This window comes from Elephas maximus, chromosome 12 (genome assembly GCF_024166365.1).
Source record: "Elephas maximus indicus isolate mEleMax1 chromosome 12, mEleMax1 primary haplotype, whole genome shotgun sequence".
Classification (NCBI taxonomy): domain Eukaryota; kingdom Metazoa; phylum Chordata; class Mammalia; order Proboscidea; family Elephantidae; genus Elephas; species Elephas maximus.
The window spans coordinates 72997881-73019544 of record NC_064830.1 but is presented as its reverse complement, the minus strand read 5'-3'; the positions used below and the strand labels follow the sequence as shown (position 1 = coordinate 73019544).

At 43.3% G+C, this 21664-nt stretch overlaps 1 long non-coding RNA gene across 3 annotated transcripts in view; it reads right to left on the bottom strand.

Moving 5' to 3' along the window:
• Positions 1-21664, bottom strand: part of LOC126086670 (uncharacterized) — an 81373-nt gene that overhangs the window by 28962 nt on the left and 30747 nt on the right. Inside the window, exon 3 of one of the 3 annotated variants that reach the window (XR_007519569.1) lies at positions 4317-4535. The exons of the other annotated variants lie outside the window; for them this stretch is intronic. This is a non-coding gene — a long non-coding RNA (uncharacterized LOC126086670). The remainder of the gene's footprint in view (positions 1-4316; positions 4536-21664) is intronic. 3 annotated transcript variants of the gene reach the window in all.

Genomic DNA, 21664 nt, shown 5'->3' with positions numbered 1-21664 from the left:
AAAAATGCACAACAAAACTCAAATTCCTAAAAAAGGCCTGACTTCCTGGACCCGAACACATAAAAGGAAATCCCAAGACTGTCACCCTGACATACCCTTTGAACTTAGAACTGAAGCCACTCCCAGAGGTCACCTTTCAGACAAATAACAGATGGGATCAGAAAATAATAAACAATATCATCCACGAGTACTGTGGTCCTTTAAATAATCATCCGTATGACACCAAATGGTCAACATTTACCCTAAAACGAAGATGACAAGATGGGGCGGGGGTGATACAGAAGCTAGATTAATGGAGACAGAACAACTAGAACGGAAATAACGTGAATGCCTACACATTGTGAAAAACCTACCAGTATCATGGAACAATATGTCTAGGAACTGTTAAATGGGAACCTAATTTGCTCTGTAAACTTTCACCAAAATCATAATAAAATAACATAAAAAAGTGTGAGTCCATTTAGAATCCAAAATGTAATAGTACATAGTGAAAAAGAAAATAACAGTGAGAATTTACCTTGGGGAAAAAAAAAAAACAAAAACCCGAAGAGTGTGAAAGTAAGTTTACATTTAACCACACAGACCAGACGACCACAATTAGGTTATAACTGCAACTATGCTCTAATTCTTGGAATAACCAAAGCATGAATGGATGCTGACGGAGAAGAGTTTATGTACAAATTTTCCAACAAAATCATATGTTGAGTATCATGACATCTTTCACTTCATTGTTAACCTGTACAGCACCATGAGAGGATGGCCATTTTTTTCACCCCAAAATTTGAGGGCTTCAGCAATTTTCGCAAAAGACTCTAAATATCTGATAAGAAATTCATTCTCTTCTGAAGGGCCTATTCCATCTCCCCTCTTGTCCTTTTCTCTCTTTCAAGCGTAAACTGCCCTAACTCTCTAAAGTCCTTATTTGCCAATAGTTTTGTGAATGATCTTAGTATTTCTTCAGCATCACCCTCTTCCCACTTGAATCTTATACCTCATGGACAATCAGCAAGAGAGGCAAAGCAACAAAGCTATTGAAAGCAGACTCTGGAATATACACCCCTGAGTTAACACGGAGGGATGTATGAGAAGAACACCCAAAGACAAAACAGGGACTATGACTCAGTTGTATGCTGCATAGTTAGATCATGTTAGGTGGAAGCATGGCTTTATCTAGAGAATAAGTACTTTTAAGGAGCCGTGGATGGATGCCACACTGGCACATTACAAACCATCCCAGGGAACAGTGACAGAAAGCAGCAAGTTCATTAGTAAAGATCATTGTGTTTAGGGCCAATGTAGCCCCAGGGTAATGGATGCCAGTGGTCCCTTCTGCATACGGGGTTAAGAGCTTGCGCTTTACAAATATAGAGCTCTGGTGGCACAGTGGTTAAGAGCTCAGGCTGCTAACCAAAAAGGTAAGCAGTTGGAATCCACCAGTCGTTCTCTGGAAACCCTAGGGCACAGTTCTACTCTGTCCTATAGGGTTGCTATGAGTCAGAATCAACTTGATTCCAACAGGCTTGGTATGTTTGGTTTTATAGAGTCCTTAGGATGTGAAAGCACTGCCCTAAGACCTTCATACCTATTAACTCATTTAACCCAACCCTCAATGTTCTTAGCTGCCATCAAGCCAGCCCCAGACTCCTGGAAGTCCCATGTGTTAAGAGTAGAACTGTTCCATAGTTTTCTTGACAGATCACCAGGTCTTTCTTCCACGGAGTCACTGGGTGGGTTCGAACTCTCAACCTTTCTGTTAGCCGCTGATCACAAACTTCCTGTACCACCCAGGCTCCTTCAATGGTATGAAGCAGGTGCTATTTTTAATCCCATTTCAGGATGAGAAAACTGAGTCACCGAGCAATGAAGAGAGCTGTCTTAAGTCTCAAAGCTATTACACGGTAGAGTCCAGATTTTAATCAAGGTGTCTGGTTCTGAACCCATGTACTAAGCCGTACTCTTAAAAAAAGAGAGAGAAAGAAACATTACCCTATAGTAATAATTCTTGGATATTACAGGAAATAGAGAATTTTTTTTTTTAATTTCCAAAGTAAACAGTTATATACAGGGGAATAAGTTGCTGAATATACATAAATGATTAAGCTAAAATTTCAGGCTTCTAGGAAATTTCACACTGGTAGAAGCTTCTTGAGCCAAGGACCTAGAGCTCTGGGAAGACAAAGCATCACCCCATCTATCATCTAGAGGCCTCGAGAGCCCTGGGTGCAATTGAGCATTGGTGTTTCTTAGTATAAAGTGTTGAGGTCTTCATTTTTCAAGTCCAGGACACAGGCAGGTTGCGAGTCTCAGGCTCCCTATGCCAGTTACTCTCTGTGCCAAGGGAAGATGTGATCCTCCAAAGCCAATAGTTGGGCAAGGGGGTACCCCAATCCCGGCATCCACCTCCGAACTCGTGAAGGAAGGAACAGCTGATCTTGCAGGTACCAAATCGGTCCAGCAGAGGTAGAGAATGCCCTGGTGGAGCACCCAAAGGTGGCTGAATCAGCCGTGGGGAGCACTCCAGAGCCCATTCGAGGGGAGGTGGGTAAGGACATGGATGTTATCATGTCTGCGTGTGGGCACTGGGAAGACAGAAGCAGGATCAACTTCAAGGCACTGTCTAGCCAGCCTTGGTCCTCTGGTGCAGAGGGCATAATTGATGTGTGTGTGGACTTACACTTCGTGGTCAGCAGATGGCACTGGACCTCATCTGTGCCACTGTGAATAAGGATTATGAACGATGACCACGAAGGTTGTGACGGTTAAGCTTGTGTGTCAACCTGGCTGGGCCGTGATTCTCGGTAGCTTGACAGTCGGATGATGTTGTGATCCCTTCCATGACGAAATCTGATAGGATGTGATGACCTCCATGATGGGATCTGCTGTGAGTAGCCAATCAGTTGAAACGGAGTTTCCTTGGGCATTTGTCCTGCATTGAATATAAGTGGATATTCTAACAAGGCTTGTGGGCTTTCGCTCATTCTGGGTTCTGCAGCTGGCTCCTGTTCATCTCACCTCCGGTTCTTGAGACTTGAGCTAGCAACTTATGTGTGGTCTTGCCTGCAGATCTTCAGATTTGTCAATCTTCACAGCCTGTGAGCAGGAGTCCTTAATGGGTACCAACTCATTTAACTCTCACAACAACCCACTGAGTTAAGTATTCTTATTATACTCTTTTTATAGATAAGGCATGGTCCCTAGCAAGCAGTAATCTATTAATCTACCCTGAAGGCTGGCCCTTTGAACCCACTCAGTGGCACTGCTGAAGAAAGGCCTGTCAATCTGCTTTCATAAAGTTAACAGCCAAGAAGACCCTATGGAGCAATTCTACCCTGTAACACATGGGGACACCATGAGTCAAATCAACCGGAAGGCAGTGGGTTTGGTTTGGTTTTTATAGACTACGAAACAAGTATAAATCAGTTAACTAACACGCCTGGATCACACAGCTAATAAGTGATGGAGCTAGAATGAGAATCTAAGCAATCTGGCTCCACACTGTGCATTCCTTCATTCAACAAGTATTTCTTGAAAACCTACTATGTACTGAGCTGAGCCATTTGCAGCCAAATTGGGGGTACCATTAATCATCATCATCAATTGCCAATACTTATTGCTCACTAGGTTCCATGCAGGGAACTCTACATACAATAACATTAATAATTATGATGATACTATTACTACTACTACTGCTAACAACAGTAACAATAAATTAAAACTAGCCAGATGGTTCATATGTATCATCACTTGGAATATTTACAGATAGCCAACAAGGGATGAACTTTTATTGTTCCTCTTTCACACATAACAAAACTGAAGTTAAGGGAAGAAAATAATTTTCCAAGGACATAGATGGCATCAGAAGTAGTTAGATTGGAACCTAATCCTTTCCTTTTCCACAGTCGCCATGCTCTTATCAAATATATGGCTCAAGCATCACCTTGCTCCTCCATTCATTCAAAAAACATTACATTTTTGATGTCACAGTGGTTCAGTGCTCGGCTATTAATTGAAAGGTTGGCGGTTCAAACCCACCAGCCCCTCTGTGGGAGAAAGATGTGGCAGTCTGCTTTCATAAAGCCTTGGAAAACCTATGGGGCAGTTCTAATCTGTCCTATAGGGTTACTATGGGTGGGAATTGACTCGAAAGCACTTGGTGGGGTATATAATATATTGGCACTCATTGTGACATCGCTCCTGTGCAGCAGCTGGTAAAGGTGTTCATCGTCCTGGCCCCACAGTTCCTGTCCCATAAGCAGGACTAGCTCACCTAGGAGCTCCAGCATCATGTCAATGGAGAGACAGCCCAGTACAAATACCTGAGGAAGGTGAGTATGGTAGATGGGTAGGGTCTGGTCCTCCTAGCTGGCTCTGGTGCTTAGCTCTTCCAGGTCCTCCAGGGTGGTGAGGGGTAAGCTTAGGTAAACAACAGTAGAAGGAGCAACTCAACTTAAGGAAGAGGTGGAGTTGACTTAATTGATTGGGATCCTCCAGCCTGTGTCAAAAACCAAAAAGAATCTCATTGCTGCCAAGTTTACCTAAAGTAAAAAAAAAAAAATGAGACAAGTGTCAAAAGACATAAGTACAAGAAGGTTATTTATAATCCTGCAAAATTTGAAAAAGAAAAGTCCAAATCAGCAGCTTCCAAACAATCTGTAACATGATTCATAGTAGAAAATACATTTTGTATTGCAACCCAATACTTATACATATTAACATAACTTACAATAGTTAATAAAATATTTACCATTATAACTCTCAATACATTGAATATTTTCTACTCTACTTCAGTTTTTTAAATGCTAGTTGCCACCAACAAAATTCTTTTTACAACTCTCTAATAGGCTACAGTCTATGGTTTGAAAATCACTGATCTCAACGTCCAACATAGAGAAGTGATACAATTATTCCCAGAATAAACATAGGCTCCTCTGGTGACGCAGCGGTTAGCTGCTCGGCTGCTAATCAAAAAGTAGATGGTTTGGGGAGCCAAGATGGCGGACTAGGCAGACGCTACCTCGGATCCCTCTTACAACAAAGACACGGAAAAACAAGTGAATCGATCACATACATAACATTCTACGAACCCTGAACAACAAACACAGATTTAGAGACAGAGAACGAACTAATACGGGGAAGCAGCGATTGTTTCCAGAGCCTGGAGCCAGCATACCAGTCAGGTACGGCACAAGCACAGAGACCTGCTCCACCCTCCTGAACTAACCCCGGGAGGGAGACCAGCCGGTTCCACGGGCGGCGTGGGACGCAGCCAGTAGGAGAAGTCCCCGGGAGGCAGTGACTGGTCTTGGAGCAGAAAGAGCAGCATCCGAGCCGGGGAACCGTCCCGCAGGGATTTGGACTGGAAACAGGTACGGCATAAACATGGAGAGTTGCTCCACCCCCCTGAACTAACCCCGGTAAGGGGACCAGCCGGGTCGCGTGGGTGGCGTGGGACGCAGCCGGTAGGAGAAGCCCCCGGGAGGCAGCGACTGGTATTGGAGCGAGGAGAACAGCGTCCCAGCCGGGACACTCGGTCACGGCACAAGCACGGGGACCTGCTCCACCCATCTGAACTAACCCCGGGAGGAGGCCCAACTGGTTCTCGGGGGCGGCACGGTCACGCGGCTGGCGGGACGAGAAGTCCCCGGGAGGCAGCGACTGATTTTGGAGTCGAGAGTGCACCGTCCCAGTAGGGGAGCCTTGACGCTGGGCGTGGGGCTGGAAGCAGAGGATCTGACCGTGACTCCAGCGGGCCAGACCCCCCCAGGGCAATCTCCACACAGCCAGCACACATAGGCAACACGCCGGCGGGAATCTCAGATAAAATAGTCATTCCAAGCAAGACAAGCAACTCTGGCTATATTCTGAGGTGCTACTCTCCTATCTCTCTGTTCCCTCCCCCACCCTCCCCAGGCGGCTTCATTAACATCTGAATAGCCTGAGCCAGAGGGAGAACTCTGATAGGGATCTGACTGCATTTTTTTTTAGCGGATTTTCTGAAAAAACTAGTTTCCCAGTGATGGCTCGGAGACAACAATCCATATCAAACCACTTAAAGAAGCAGACCGTGACAGCTTCTCCAACCCCCCAAATAAAAGAATCAAAACCTTTCCCAAATGAAGATACAATCTTGGAATTATCAGATACAGAATATAAAAAACTAATTTACAGAATGCTTAATGATATCACAAATGAAATTAGGATAAATGCAGAAAAAGCCAAGGAACACACTGATAAAACTGTTGAAGAACTCAAAAAGACTATTCAAGAACATACTGGAAAAATTAATAAGTTGCAAGAATCCATAGAGAGACAACATGTAGAAATCCAAAAGATTAACAATAAAATAACAGAATTAGACAATGCACTAGGAAGTCAGAGGAGCAGACTCGAGCAATTAGAATGCAGACTGGGACATCTGGAGGACCAGGGAATCAACACCAACATAGCTGAAAAAAAATCAGATAAAAGAATTTAAAAAAATGAAGAAACCCTAAGAATCATGTGGGACTCTATCAAGAAGGATAACTTGCGGGTGATTGGAGTCCCAGAACAGGGAGGGGGGACAGAAAACACAGGGAAAATAGTTGAAGAACTCCTGACAGAAAACTTCCCTGACATCATGAAAGACGAAAGGATAGCTATCCAAGATGCTCATCGAACCCCATTTAAGATTGATCCAAAAAGAAAAACACCAAGACATATTATCATCAAACTCGCCAAAACCAAAGATAAGCAGGAAATTTTAAAAGCAGCCAGGGAGAAAAAAAAGGTTTCCTTCAAGGGAGAATCAATAAGAATATGTTCTGACTACTCAGCAGAAACCATGCAGTCTAGAAGTCAATGGGATGACATATACAGAACACTGAAGGAGAAAAACTGCCAGCCAAGGATCATATATCCAGCAAAACTCTCTCTGAAATATGAAGGCGAAATTAAGATATTTACAGACAAACACAAGTTTAGAGAATTTGCAAAAACCAAACCAAAGCTACAAGAAATACTAAAGGATATTGTTTGGTCAAAGAACCAATAATATCAGATACCAGCACAACACAAGGTCACAAAACAGAATGTCCTGATATCAACTCAAATAGAGAAATCACAAAAACAAACAAATTAAGATTAATTAAAAAAAAAAATACACATAACAGGGAATCATGGAAGTCAATAGGTAAAAGATCACAATAATCAAAAAGAGGGACTAAATACAGGAGGCATTGAACTGCCATATGGGGAGTGATACAAGGCGATATAGAACAATACAAGTTAGGTTTTTACTTAGAAAAATAGGGGTAAATAATAAGGTAACCACAAAAAGGTATAACAAATCTATAACTCAAGATAAAAACCAAGAAAAACGTAACGACTCAACTAACATAAAGTCAAACACTATGAAAATGAGGATCTCACAATTTACTAAGAAAAACGCCTCAGCACAAAAAAGTATGTGGAAAAATGAAATTGTCAACAACACACATAAAAAGGAATCAAAATGACAGCACTAAAAACTTATTTATCTATAATTACCCTGAATGTAAATGGACTAAATGCACCAATAAAGAGACAGAGAGTCACGGACTGGATAAAGAAACACGATCCATCTATATGCTGCCTACAAGAGACACACCTTAGACTTAGAGACACAAACAAACTAAAACTCAAAGGATGGAAAAAAGTATATCAAGCAAACAATAAGCAAAAAAGAAGAGGAGTAGCAATATTAATTTCTGACAAAATAGACTTTAGACTTAAATTCACCACAAAGGACACTATATAATGATAAAAGGGACAATTGATCAGGAAGACATAACCATATTAAATATTTACGCACCCAATGACAGGGCTGCAAGATACATAAATCAAATTTTAACAGAATTGAAAAGCGAGATACATACCTCCACAATTATAGTAGGAGACTTCAACACACCACTTTCGGAGAAGGACAGGACATCCAGTAAGAAGCTCAACAGAGACACGGAAGATCTAATTACAACAATCAACCAACTTGACCTCATTGACTTATACAGAACTCTCCACCCAACTGCTGCAAAATATACTTTTTTTTCTAGTGCACATGGAACATTCTCTAGAATAGACCACATATTAGGTCATAAAACAAACCTTTGCAGAGTCCAAAACATCGAAATATTACAAAGCATCTTCTCAGACCACAAGGCAATAAAACTAGAGATCAATAACAGAAAAACTAGGGAAAAGAAATCAAATACTTGGAAAATGAACAATACCCTCCTGAAAAAAGACTGGGTTATAGCAGACATCAAGGAGGGAATAAGGAAATTCACAGAAAGCAACGAGAATGAAAATACTTCCTATCAAAACCTCTGGGACACAGCAAAAGCAGTGCTCAGAGGCCAATTTATATCGATAAATGCACACATACAAAAAGAAGAAAGAGCCAAAATCAGAGAACTGTCCCTACAACTTGAACAAATAGAAAGTGAGCAACAAAAGAATCCATCAGGCACCAGAAGAAAACAAATAATAAAAATTAGAGCTGAACTAAATGAATTAGAGAACAGAAAAACAATTGAAAGAATTAACAAAGCCAAAAGCTGGTTCTTTGAAAAAATTAACAAAATTGATAAACCATTGGCTAGACTGACTAAAGAAATACAGGAAAGGAAACAAATAACCCGAATAAGAAATGAGAAGGACCACATCACAACAGAACCAAATGAAATTAAAAGAATCATTTCAGATTATTATGAAAAATTGTACTCTAACAAATTTGAAAACCTAGAAGAAATGGATGAATTCCTGGAAAAACACTACCTACCTAAACTAACACATTCAGAAGTAGAACAACTAAATAGACCCATAACAAAAAAAGAGATTGAAACGGTAATCAAAAAACTCCCAACAAAAAAAAGCCCTGGCCCGGACGGCTTCACTGCAGAGTTCTACCAAACTTTCAGAGAAGAGTTAACCCCACTACTACTAAAGGTATTCCAAAGCATAGAAAATGACCCAATACTACCCAACTCATTCTATGAAGCCACCATCTCCCTGATACGAAAACCAGGTAAAGACAATACAAAAAAAGAAAATTATAGACCTATATCCCTCATGAACATTGATGCAAAAATCCTCAACAAAATTCTAGCCAATAGAATCCAACAACACATCAAAAAAATAATTCACCATGATCAAGTGGGATTTATACCAGGTATGCAAGGCTGGTTTAATATCAGAAAAACCATTAATGTAATCCATCACATAAATAAAACAAAAGACAAAAACCACAAGATCTTATCAATTGATGCAGAAAAGGCATTTGACAAAGTCCAACACCCATTCATGATAAAAACTCTTACCAAAATAGGAATTGAAGGAAAATTCCTCAACATAATAAAGGGCATCTATGCAAAGCCAACAGCCAATATTACTCTAAATGGAGAGAACCTGAAAGCATTTCCCTTGAGAACGAGAACCAGACAAGGATGCCCTTTATCACCGCTCTTATTCAACATCGTGTTGGAAGTCTTAGCCAGGGCAATTAGGCTAGACAAAGAAATAAAAGGTATCCGGATTGGCAAGGAAGAAGTAAAGTTATCACTATTTGCAGATGACATGATTATATACACAGAAAACCCTAAGGAATCCCCCAGAAAACTACTGAAACTAATAGAAGAGTTTGGCAGAGTCTCAGGTTATAAAATAAACATACAAAAATCACTTGGATTCCTCTACATCAACAAAAAGAACACCGAAGAGGAAATAACCAAATCAGTACCATTCACAGTAGCCCCCAAGAAGATAAGATACTTAGGAATAAATCTTACCAAGGATGTAAAAGACCTATACAAAGAAAACTACAAAGCTCTACTACAAGAAATTCAAAAGGACATACTTAAGTGGAAAAACATACCTTGCTCATGGATACGAAGACTTAACATAGTAAAAATGTCTATTCTACCAAAAGCCATCTATACATTTAACCCACTTCCGATCCAAATTCCAATGTCATATTTTAAGGGGATAGAGAAACAAATCACCAATTTCATATGGAAGGGAAAGAAGCCCCGGATAAGCAAAGCACTACTGAAAAAGAAGAAGAAAGTGGGAGGCCTCACCTTACCTGACTTCAGAACCTATTATACAGCCACAGTAGTCAAAACAGCTTGGTATTGGTACAACAACAGACACATAGACCAATGGAACAGAATTGAGAACCCAGACATAGATCCATCCACGTATGAGCAGCTGATATTTGACAAAGGACCAGTGTCAATTAACTGGGGAAAAGATAGCCTTTTTAACAAATGGTGCTGGCATAACTGGATATCCATTTGCAAAAAAATGAAACAGGACCCATACCTCACACCATGCACAAAAACTAACTCCAAGTGGATCAAAGACCTAAACATAAAGACTAAAACGATAAAGATCATGGAAGAAAAAATTGGGACAACCTTAGGAGCCCTAATACAAGGCATAAACAGAATACAAAACATTACCAAAAATGATGAAGAGAAACCCGATAACTGGGAGCTCCTAAAAATCAAACACCTATGCTCATCTAAAGACTTCACCAAAAGAGTAAAAAGACCACCTACAGACTGGGAAAGAATTTTCAGCTATGACATCTCCGACCAGCGCCTGATCTCTAAAATCTATATGATTCTGTCAAAACTCAACTACAAAAAGACAAACAACCCAATCAAGAAGTGGGCAAAGGATATGAACACACATTTCACTAAAGAAGATATTCAGGCAGCCAACAGATACGTGAGAAAATGCTCCCGATCATTAGCCATTAGAGAAATGCAAATTAAAACTACGATGAGATTCCATCTCACACCAGCAAGGCTGGCATTAATCCAAAAAACACAAAATAATAAATGTTGGAGAGGCTGCGGAGAGATTGGAACTCTCATACACTGCTGGTGGGAATGTAAAATGGTACAACCACTTTGGAAATCTATCTGGCGTTATCTTAAACAGTTAGAAATAGAACTACCATACAACCCAGAAATCCCACTCCTAGGAATATACCCTAGAGATACAAGAGCCTTCACACAAACAGATATATGCACACCCATGTTTATTGCAGCTCTGTTTACAATAGCAAAAAGTTGGAAGCAACCAAGGTGTCCATCAACGGATGAATGGGTAAATAAATTGTGGTATATTCACACAATGGAATACTATGCATCGATAAAGAACAGTGACGAATCTCTGAAACATTTCACAACATGGAGGAACCTGGAAGGCATTATGCTGAGCGAAATTAGTCAGAGGCAAAAGGACAAATATTGTATAAGACCACTATTATAAGATCTTGAGAAATAGTAAACCTGAGAAGAACACATACTTTGGTGGTTACGAGGGGGGGAGGGAGGGAGGGTGGGAGAGGGTTTTTTATTGATTAATCAGTAGATAAGAACTGCTTTAGGTGAAGGGGAAGACAACACTCAATAAATGGAAGGTCAGCTCAATTGGACTGGACCAAAAGCAAAGAAGTTTCCGGGATAAAATGAATGCTTCAAAGGTCAGCGGAGCAAGTGCGGGGGTCTGGGGAACATGGTTTGCGGGGACTTCTAAGTCAATTGGCAAAATAATTCTGTTATGAAATCATTCTGCATCCCACTTTGAAATGTGGCGTCTAGGGTCTTAAATGCTAACAAGCAGCCATCTAAGATGCAGCAATTGGTCTCAACCCACCTGGAGCAAAGGAAAATGAACAACACCAAGGCCACACGACAACTAAGAGCCCAAGAGACAGAAAGGGCTACATGAACCAGAGACCTACATCACCCTGAGACCAGAAGAACTAGTTGGTGCCCGGCCACAATCGATGACTGCCCTGACAGGGAGCACAGCAGAGGACCCCTGAGGGAGCAGGAGATCAGTGGGATGCAGACCCCAAATTCTCATAAGAAGACCAAACTTAATGGTCTGACTGAGACTGGAGGAATCCCGGCGGCCATGCTCCCCGGACCTTCTGTTGACACAGGACAGGAACCATCCCCGAAGACAACTCATCAGACATGAAAGGGACTGGTCAGCGGGTGGGAGAGAGACGCTGATGAAGAGTGAGCTAATTATATCAGGTGGACACTTGAGATTGTGTTGGCAACTCTTGTCTGGAGGGGGGATGGGAGGATAGAGAGAGAGGGAAGCAGGCAAAATTGTCAAGAAAGGAGAGACTGAAAGGGCTGACTCAAGAGGGGGACAGTAAGTGGGAGTAGGGAGTGAGATGTATGTAAACTTATATGTGACAGACTGATTGGATTTGTAAACGTTCACTTGAAGCTTAATAAAAGTTATTTAAAAAAAAAAAAAAAAGTAGATGGTTTGAACCCACCAGCCACTCCCTGGGAGAGAGATGTGTCATTCTGCTTCTGTAAAGATTATAGGCTTGGAAACCCTATGGGGCACTTCTGCTCTATCCAGGAGGCTCACTATGAGTTTAATCTGCTTTGATGGCAGCAGGGTTGGGTTTTTTACAGTTAGAAATGATGATGCATATATTTTATTTTTTTGACATAAAAAGATCTCGACAGCACCATGGCATAATACAGAATAGTATATGTAGTATGATCCTATTTGCTAAAGCAGAGTTTGAAAGTATATGGATGCCAAAGATCTAACATTTCCTTCTTTTGTAACACTAGGCAGCATTGTTTGAATGTTTACAGTCAATACGCATTATGTAGCTATATGGTTAACATTGATTGATCATCTACCATACGTCCTGGCCCTGTGGTGTATGCTCAACGCGTAGTGTTATTTCACTTAATCCTCGTCATAACCTACTATGGTATAACTATCCTGTTCTACACAGAGGAACTAGGACACAGACAAAGTAAATGGCCTGAAATTACAGCTAATAAAGGGCACAGTTAGAACTCAAACCCAGGTATGTCCGACAACAAAGTTCATGCTTTTCATTTCAGGCTATGCTGCCTCATAGCCTTCACATCGTAGCAACACCCAAGCCACCACAGTACGACCAACAGACAGACAAGTACTGCAAACATCAGCAGGACCACCCATGGTCGACAGGTTTCAGTGCAGTTTTCAGACCCAGACAGAACAAGTAGAAAGGCCTGGTAATCTACTTCTAAAAGTTAGCTAATGGAAATCCTATGGATCACAGCAGAATATTTTCTGATGTAGAGATGGAAGATGAGCCTTCTAAGTTGGAATGCACTCAAAATACACAGTGGCCGAAACAATGGCCTTGAGCATAACAATGATTATGAAGATGGCACAGGACCCAGCAACATTTCATTCTGTTGACCGTGGGGTCGTCATGAGTTAGAGCTGACTCAATGGCAAGTTAACAGTAATAACAATGCTGCCTCATGGAGACTAGAAAAAATGATGCATAGCACTAGGTGGGTGAGGTTATACTATGGGTAACTGTGATGGTTAAGACTGTGTGTCAACTCAGCTGGGTCATGAGTCTCAGTGTTTTGGAAGTTGTATGATGTTGTGGTCACTTCCCTATTGAGATTTGATATGTGATCACCCCCAAGATGGGATCTGCTGCAAGTAGCCCATCAGTTAAAAGAGCGTTTCCTTGGGTGTGCGGCCTGCATCAAGTGTGGGGGACGTTCTGGCAGGGCTCAGGGGCTTCTACTAGTTCTGTATGCTGCAGCTGGCTCCTGTTCGTCTGACCTCCCGTTCTTGGGACTTGAGCAAGCAGCTTACCTGCTGTCTTGCCTGCCGATCTTGGGATTCACTGATCTTCACAGCCTGTGAACAACAGCCCTACTCTCCTACCTGCTGATCTTGGGTTCGCCAGCCCCTGCAGCTACATCAATCAGGAGAAGCCACCATTCGAACCCACGGACTTAGATGTTCCAACATCTACAACTGCGTGAGCCATTTCCTTGATATAAGTCTCTCTCTCTCTCTCTGTATTTCTACACTTTACTAGTTTCTCTTCTCTGGAGAACACAGCCTAAGACAGTAAAAAATAGCTTCAAAGTCTTAGTGGCCTATAGTGATGAAAGTTTATAGGACCTAGATAAAGTCCAGCCACCCTGTAGATACCTATCAGGTACTAGGCTGATGGGAAGACAGGGTGCTCAGCCTCCCATGTGAAGAGTTCTGAACTCTTCTGCCTAGAGGTAACACACTTCACAGTTCATTGGCCAAAGCAAGTCATGTGGCTACATCCACTTTCCTAGAATCAGGAGAGGACCTGAGATATGTGGTGAGCCCCATGGAGACGCCCACATGGTGTCAGCCTGCCTGGGGTCTGTGCAGTTGACAAGGAAGGGAGTGGGAAATGGAAGGAAATGATAGCAGGACTGAATCGGGTCAGATTTGCTTTCTCCACGTCTAGGTGGAGTTTGTCCCAGGGCTGCCCAAAACCATCACTGGAGACATCAAACACAGTGCACTTTGCAAGAAGAGTTTGTGTGGATATAATCAACAGTAACTCACGGCCACTGAGGGAACCTGGGCACACCCCTGCCCATCTCAGTTTCCTCAATATGGTCAGGGGTAAGGTGTGTTCTGAGACTGGATTTCAAAGAGGATCAGGACCACCTAGATTCCTACGTTTATCCTCTTTGAAGTTAAGTTCAGTCACTACCCCTCCTCTCACTGCTCTGTCCCTTTGAGGTTGGCCAGGTGAGCACTGGGACTGGGGCTGAAGGTAATAAAATGCCACCATCAATGTCAACAACACCCCTGTTTTGGGACCTTGCTCTGGGCCTGGGCCTAGGCTAAGTGCTTCTTACAACTTCCTCTGTAATTCTTCCCAACCTCCAATCTGAGATAACCCAGGCTAGATGGATTCTCCCTCCTGGATCCAGCACCATCTGGTGCCCCCACTCACCCATTTTCATGTCCAGGGACGCTGAGGCCAGGAGGGAAACTGCATATGGCCGTAGGCTCTGGCCCTGCTGGGCTCCTCCAGGGCCCACAGGATGGTGAGCCCAGAGGTGGTCTGGGCAGGGCATCTTGAGGCTCGGTCCTTGCCTGGTGGCTGTATCCACTGGACAGATAGTCCAGCACCTGCCACAATCCAATGGGTCTGTTACCTTTGTGCCTGATAATAATGCTGCTGTTGCTGCTACCACCGCCCCAGCTCCTGGCCACCAGGGTGACGGACCAGGGCTCTCTGGGGATCCAAGCTGTGCTGCCCCAAGCTGTGCTGCCCGCTCACCCCTAACCAGGGCCCCAGGAGCCCTCCTCCTCAGATTTCCCTAGATATCTCTCCACCCAAACCCTCACCAGGGATTCAGGACTCCCCCAACCCTCCCAACAACCCCCAGCTACTCATCCCACCCCAGGGACACAGAGCCCTACAGATCCCCAGCGCTCCCTAGGGACACCCACTCAATCACCCCTCTCGGGGACCATGACTCTCTCAACCACTCCCAAGTGCCCCTCCAACTCATTATAACCCTCTGTAGCCACTCCCTGGTTAGGGATCCTATGAACTGACCCTTGACTCCATTCTTGGGGCTTGAGGTGGGACTACCAGGAGGACACCAGAGGCTGAGGGATCAGGGACAGAAGGGCCCAGCCTAGCCTGAGGGAGGAGGATAGACATACTGTCTCCTCTTACCCACCCTAGGGGTTGCCCTCAAAGAAGTCCCCTCTGGGGGTGCATGTTCCTGGCGTATGCACACACACACACACACACACACACACACACACACACACTCAGCGGGAAATGTACAGCCACCAGGAGCATGGGGACGCACAGACAAGGACCACCTGGTCTCAGCTGGGAACACGGGTGTGGGCTCATGGACAGGCTCACAGGGCCCCACACTGCAGACTCAGGCAGAGACACTGTGGGGAGCACACGCAAACACAGACAAACACTCAGGGTCACCTGAGACAACCCCTCAGGCAAACTGACACATGATGGACACACCCACACAGATACATACTCAGGAACACCCAAAGGAGCAAATTTACACAAACAAAGGGATCCAAAACACAGACATTCCAGCAGGGAAACACATGCCCAGATACACACATACACACACACACAGAGAAGAGCGCAGAGACACAACAGCCACACGGGAAAACACAACACACTCACAGAGTCAGAAACTCAGACAGAGACAGCCACACAGATTACACTACTGCACACACACACTCACACACATGCACAGACCCTTGCCCCACAGGACACATAGAGGGCCCTGGCACTCCCAACAGAGGCCACTGCAGGCAAATGGGGCTACAGTCCAGGCAGGCCCTGCTCCCCTGAAACTGTCACAACAGGGAGTGCTTTCCTGGCTCCAAATTCATGCTGGGGCCCTCTGCAGGGCTGTGTCCAGGGCGCTGAGCATGGCCAGGGCAGGGGAGCTCTGGGACGAGCCTCTGGGCCTGAGATTGGGACTCGGACCCTGTCAGGGGCCCTTAGAGTCAGGGTGTCCTGTGGGGCCTAGTAGATGCAGAGGTCAAGTGAGGCCACAGGAACTGTTGTTAATTTTCATAGGCGCTGTGATGATTAATTTTGTGTGTCTACCGTACTTGTGCATGTAAATGTAAGGAAAGGTAAGGGGACTGTCCCAGAGGATCAACACAGGAAATGCCCAGTTAATAAAGAAAGCATATTCCAGACAGGAATAACGTTATAAATAATGGGAACTCCGGAACACTTCATTGTGCTCATGCCTAATCTCTACATGGATCAAGAGGCAATTGTTCGAACAGAACGTATTTCAAAAGGCGCACAGCAGGGTTGTATCTTTTTACCTTACTTATGCAGTCTGCACCCTAAACAAATAATCCTAGAAGCTGCACTATATGAAGAAGACAGCATCAGGATGGAAGGAACACTCCTTAACAAACTCAATAATCAATTGACACAACGTTGCTTGCCAAGAATGAAGACGACTGGAAGCACTTACCGATCAAAGTCAAAGACTAGAGCTTTCAGTATAGATTACACCTGAATGTGAAGAAAACAAAAATCCTCACAACCGGACCAATAAACAGTGCCATGATAGATGGCAAAGATATTGAAGTTGGCAAAGATTTCATCCTACTTGGAGCAACAATAAATATCCACGCAAGCTGTTGCTGTTAGGTGCTGTCGAGTCGGTTCTGACTCATATCAACCCTAGGTCAACAGAATGAAACACTGCCCGGTCTTGTGCCATCCTCACAATTGTTGTTCTGCTTCAGCCCGTTGCTGCAGTCACTATGTCAATCCACCTTGTTGGGGGTTTTCCTCTTTTTCACTGGCCCTCTACTTTACTAAGCATGATGTCCTTCTCCAGGCACTGATCCCTCCTGACAGCATGTCCAAAGGATGTGAGACACAGTCTCGCCATCCTTGCTTCTAAGGAGCATTCTCGTTGTTCTTCTTCCAAGACAGATTTGTTTTTCTTTTGGGAGTCCAGGGTATATTCACTATTTTTTGCCAACACCACAATTCAAAGGCATCAATTCTTCTTCGGTTTTCCTCATTCATCGTCCAGCTTTCGCACGCATGTCAGGCGACTGAAAGCACCATGGCTTGGTGCACCTTAGTCTTCAAGATGACATCTTTGCTTTTCAACACTTTAAAGAAGTCTTTTGCAACAGGTTTGCCCAGTGCAATGCATCTTTTGATTTGGTGACTGCAGCTTCCATGGGTGTTGATTGTGTATCCAAGTAAAATGCAATCCTTGACAACTTCGATGTTTTCCCTGTTTATCATGATGTTGCTTATTGGTCCGGTTGTGAGGATTTTTGTTTTCTTTATGTTAAGGTGTAATCCATACTGAAGGCTGTGGTCTTTGGTGTTCATCAGTAAGTGCTTCAAGCCATCTTCACCTTCAGCAAGGTTGTTCATCTGCATATCACAGGTTGTTAATGAGTCTTCCTCCAATCCTTTTGCCCCATTCTTCTACATATAGTACAGCTTCTCGGATTATCTGTTCAGCATAAAGACTGAATAAGTATGGTGAAAGGATACACCTCTGATGCACACCTTCCCTGACTTTAACCCATGCAGTATCCCCCAGTTCTGTTTGAATGACTGCCTCTTGATCTATGCATAGGTTCTTCATGAGCACATTAAGTGTTCTGGAATTCCCATTGTTTGCAATGTTATCCATAACCTGTTATGATCCACACAGTCAAATGCCTTTGCATGGTCAATAAAACACAGGAAAACATCTTTCCTGTGTTCTCTGCTTTCAGCCAAGATCCATCTGACATCAGCAATGATATCACTGGTTCCACGTCCTCTTCTGAATCCAGCTTGACTTTCTGGTAGTTCCTGGTTGATATACTGCTTCAACCGCTTTTGAATGATCTTCAGCAAAATTTTACTTGCGTGTGACATTAATGATGTTGTTTGATAATTTGTGCATTCGGTTGGATCACCTTTTCTGGGAACAGACATGAACATGGATCTCTTCCAGTCAGATGGTTTGTTTTTTTTTTTTTTTCCCCAGTCAGATGGTTAGGTAGCTGTATTCCGAATTTCTTGCACTGACGAGCGAGCACTTTCAGTGCTGCATCTCTTTCTTGAAACATTTCAATTGGTATTCCATCAACTCCTGGAGACTTGTTTTCTGCCAATGCCTTCAGTGAAGCTTGGACTTCTTCCTTCAGTACCATCAGTTCCTGATCATGTGCTACCTCCTGAAATGGTTGAATGTCAACTACTTTCTGGTATAGTGACTCTGTGTATTCCTTCCATTTTTCTTTGATGCTTCCTGCATTGTTTAATATTTTCCCCATAGAATCCTTTGATATCGTAACTCGAGGCTTGAATTTTTTCTTCAGTTCTTTCAGCTTGAGAAATGCTGAGCGTGTTCTTCCCTTTTGCTTTTCCACCTCCAGGTCTTTGCGCATGTCATTATAATACTTTCTCTTCTCGAGTTGCCTTTTGAAATCTTCTATTTAGTTCCTTTGTTTCATCGTTTCTTCCGTTCGCTTTAGCTACTGGATATTCAAGAGCAAGTTTCAGAATCTCTTCTGACATCCATTTTGGTCTTTTCTTTCTTTTCTGTCTTTTTAAGGACTTCAGGAAACCCTGGTGGCATAGTGGTTAAGAGGTTGGCAGTTCAAATCCACCAGGCGCTCCTTGGAATCTCTAAGGGGCAGTCCTACTCCCCATAGGGTTGCTATGAGTCGGAATCGATTCCATGGCAATGGGTTCTTTTTTTCTTTCTTTCTTTCTTCATGTATGATGTCATTCCACAACTCGTCTAGTCTTCAGTCATTAGCATTTGACGTGTCATATCTATTCTTGAGATAGTCTCTACATTCAAGTGACATATGCTCAAGACCGTACCTTGGCTCTCAGGGGCTTGTTTTAATGTTCTTCAGCTTCAACTTGAACTTGCATATGAGCGAGTGATGGTCTATTCCACATTCCCCAGTCCCCTGGCCTTGTTCTAACTGATGACATTCAGCTTTTCCATCATCTCTTTCCAGAGATGTAGTTGATTTGATTTCTGTGTATTCCATGTGGTGAGGTCCACCTATAGAGTTGCCGTTTATGTTGGTGAAAAAAGGTATTTGCAAGGAAGAATTCATTGGTCTTGCAAATCCTATCATGCAGTCTGCAGTGTCATTTCTATCACCAAGACTATATTTTCAACTACCAATTCTTTTTTGTCTCCAACTTTCCCATTCCAGTCACCAGTAATTACCAATACATCCTGATTGCATGTTCTATCAATTTCAGACTGAAGAAGTTGGTTAAAATCTTCAATTTCTTCACCTTTGGCCTTAGTGGTTGGTGCATATATTCGAGTAATAGTCATAATAACAGCTCTCCCTTGGCATATGGATATTATCCTATCACTGACAGCACTGTACTTCAGGATAGATCTTGAAATGTTCTTTTTGATGATGAATGCATCCATGCAAGCAGCAGTCAAGAAATCAAAAAATGTATTGCATTGGGCAAATCTGCAAAAGACCTCTTTACACTTTTATAAACTGAAAATGTCCCTTTGATGACTAAGATGCCCCTGACCTAAGCTATGGGCTTTTCAATTGCCTCATATGCATGAGAAGCCTGGACAATGAAAAAGGAAGGCAGAAGAAGAATGGATGGACTTAAATTGTGGTGTTGGCAAAGAATATTGAATATACTGTGGTGTGCCAGAAGGACAAACAAATCAATCGGAATTCCCAAGCCAAAAGTAGTTGCATTTTAATGTCATTTTAGTATATCCTTATCACTGATTTTTATCACTGAGGTCACATATATTCCTTTTCCCTTGAGAGTTTGCCTTTGATTCGTGTTTCACTTAAAAGGGCACATTACCATTTCCAACATAGGAAGTTCCTAGTTAGCATTTTATCATTAATTCCTAGCACAGTTACGTTATGATCAGAAAACGAGGACATGTTCTCTGTGATTTCATGCCTCTGAAATTGATGGAGTGAGCTCAAAGTCCAGAATAGAGTGATTTTTGGAAATGCACCATGTGTGCTTGAAAATAACGTTTCTTGTACAATTGTTCGGAATAACGAGATAAACATATATATATATATATATATATACTGGTTTCCTATTCAAATGTTCCACATGCTTACTGATTTTCACCTGTTTAGTGTATCAGTTGCAGAGAGAGGGCAGGGGTATGAACTCCCCTGCTCTGCTTCTGTTTGTTTCTTCTAGCAGCTCTGTCATCATTCACTGTATAAGTTATGTAGCCAAGACTTAGGACGGGAAATTCTAGGAGCTCAGGAAAGGAAGGAACAACCCAGAATGTGGGGGACAAGGAAGATGGGCTGGGAAGGAACATAAATCACAAGTTTCTTGATGATCCCAGAGAGGCCCTATAGTACGTATGGCAGTTGGTGGGGGATGGTACATGGTAGGTTACGTGTGGTCTGTCAGGTGTGGGTTCCATTGTGATGCGTCAGGGGCGAAGGCAGGGATTGGACGAGGGAGAATTTATAAACCATGCAGGTTACTAAGGCATCGACCAGATGGGAGAAGGCTACTGATCCTGCGAGTCCAACTCTTCTGCTCCTTGAATCCTACTGACCTGTTGAGCTACTCACCTACTTACCGACTTTGAAACCTCCTCCAGCTTCTCCTGTGTGATCTCCTCGCTCATCCATCCCACTCCTGCCATCTCTACCGTTTTCCCTTCCCTTCCCCCCCTTCCCCCCCCCCCCAGGCGAACAAGCACCCCCTGTCTCTTCAGGCCATACCCCTTGTTCCACTCTCATACACAATTGGCCCTGTCCCCATCCCACACTTAACCGACTCCTGCGTTGCGCCACTGAGCTCCCTTAAGGAGACAGGACATGAAGGCACAAAGGGTGTTGTTCTGGTTCCTGGTGCTCTGGCCACCAACTACGCCATTCGAAAATGTGAGTAATCCTTGAACATGCCGTGCTTTCTCACCTGTTATTGGACTCTTTCACACTAGTTTAAACAACAGCTTTTCCTGGGGTGGCTGAGGGGGACTCAGTCCAGCACGAAGGGTGACCAGAAGAAGCACAGTGTTTAGTGACCCCTGTCTGAGCTGACTTAGCTAGTAGGACACTCCTGACACCGGAGTCTCAACAATAGCTAGATGGAACAAGAGTGCCCAGAACTGGGGTTTTGACCCATGAGGAAAGGACGGCCTTGGTCTTTTCATGCATCTGATCTGCTTCTTTAATGAATTTGCTGAAAGTTACTGCTCCCTTTTAGACAGTGGCTACTCAAAGACACTGTGTTTTCTGAAAGCACACACAGTAGTCACCTCAG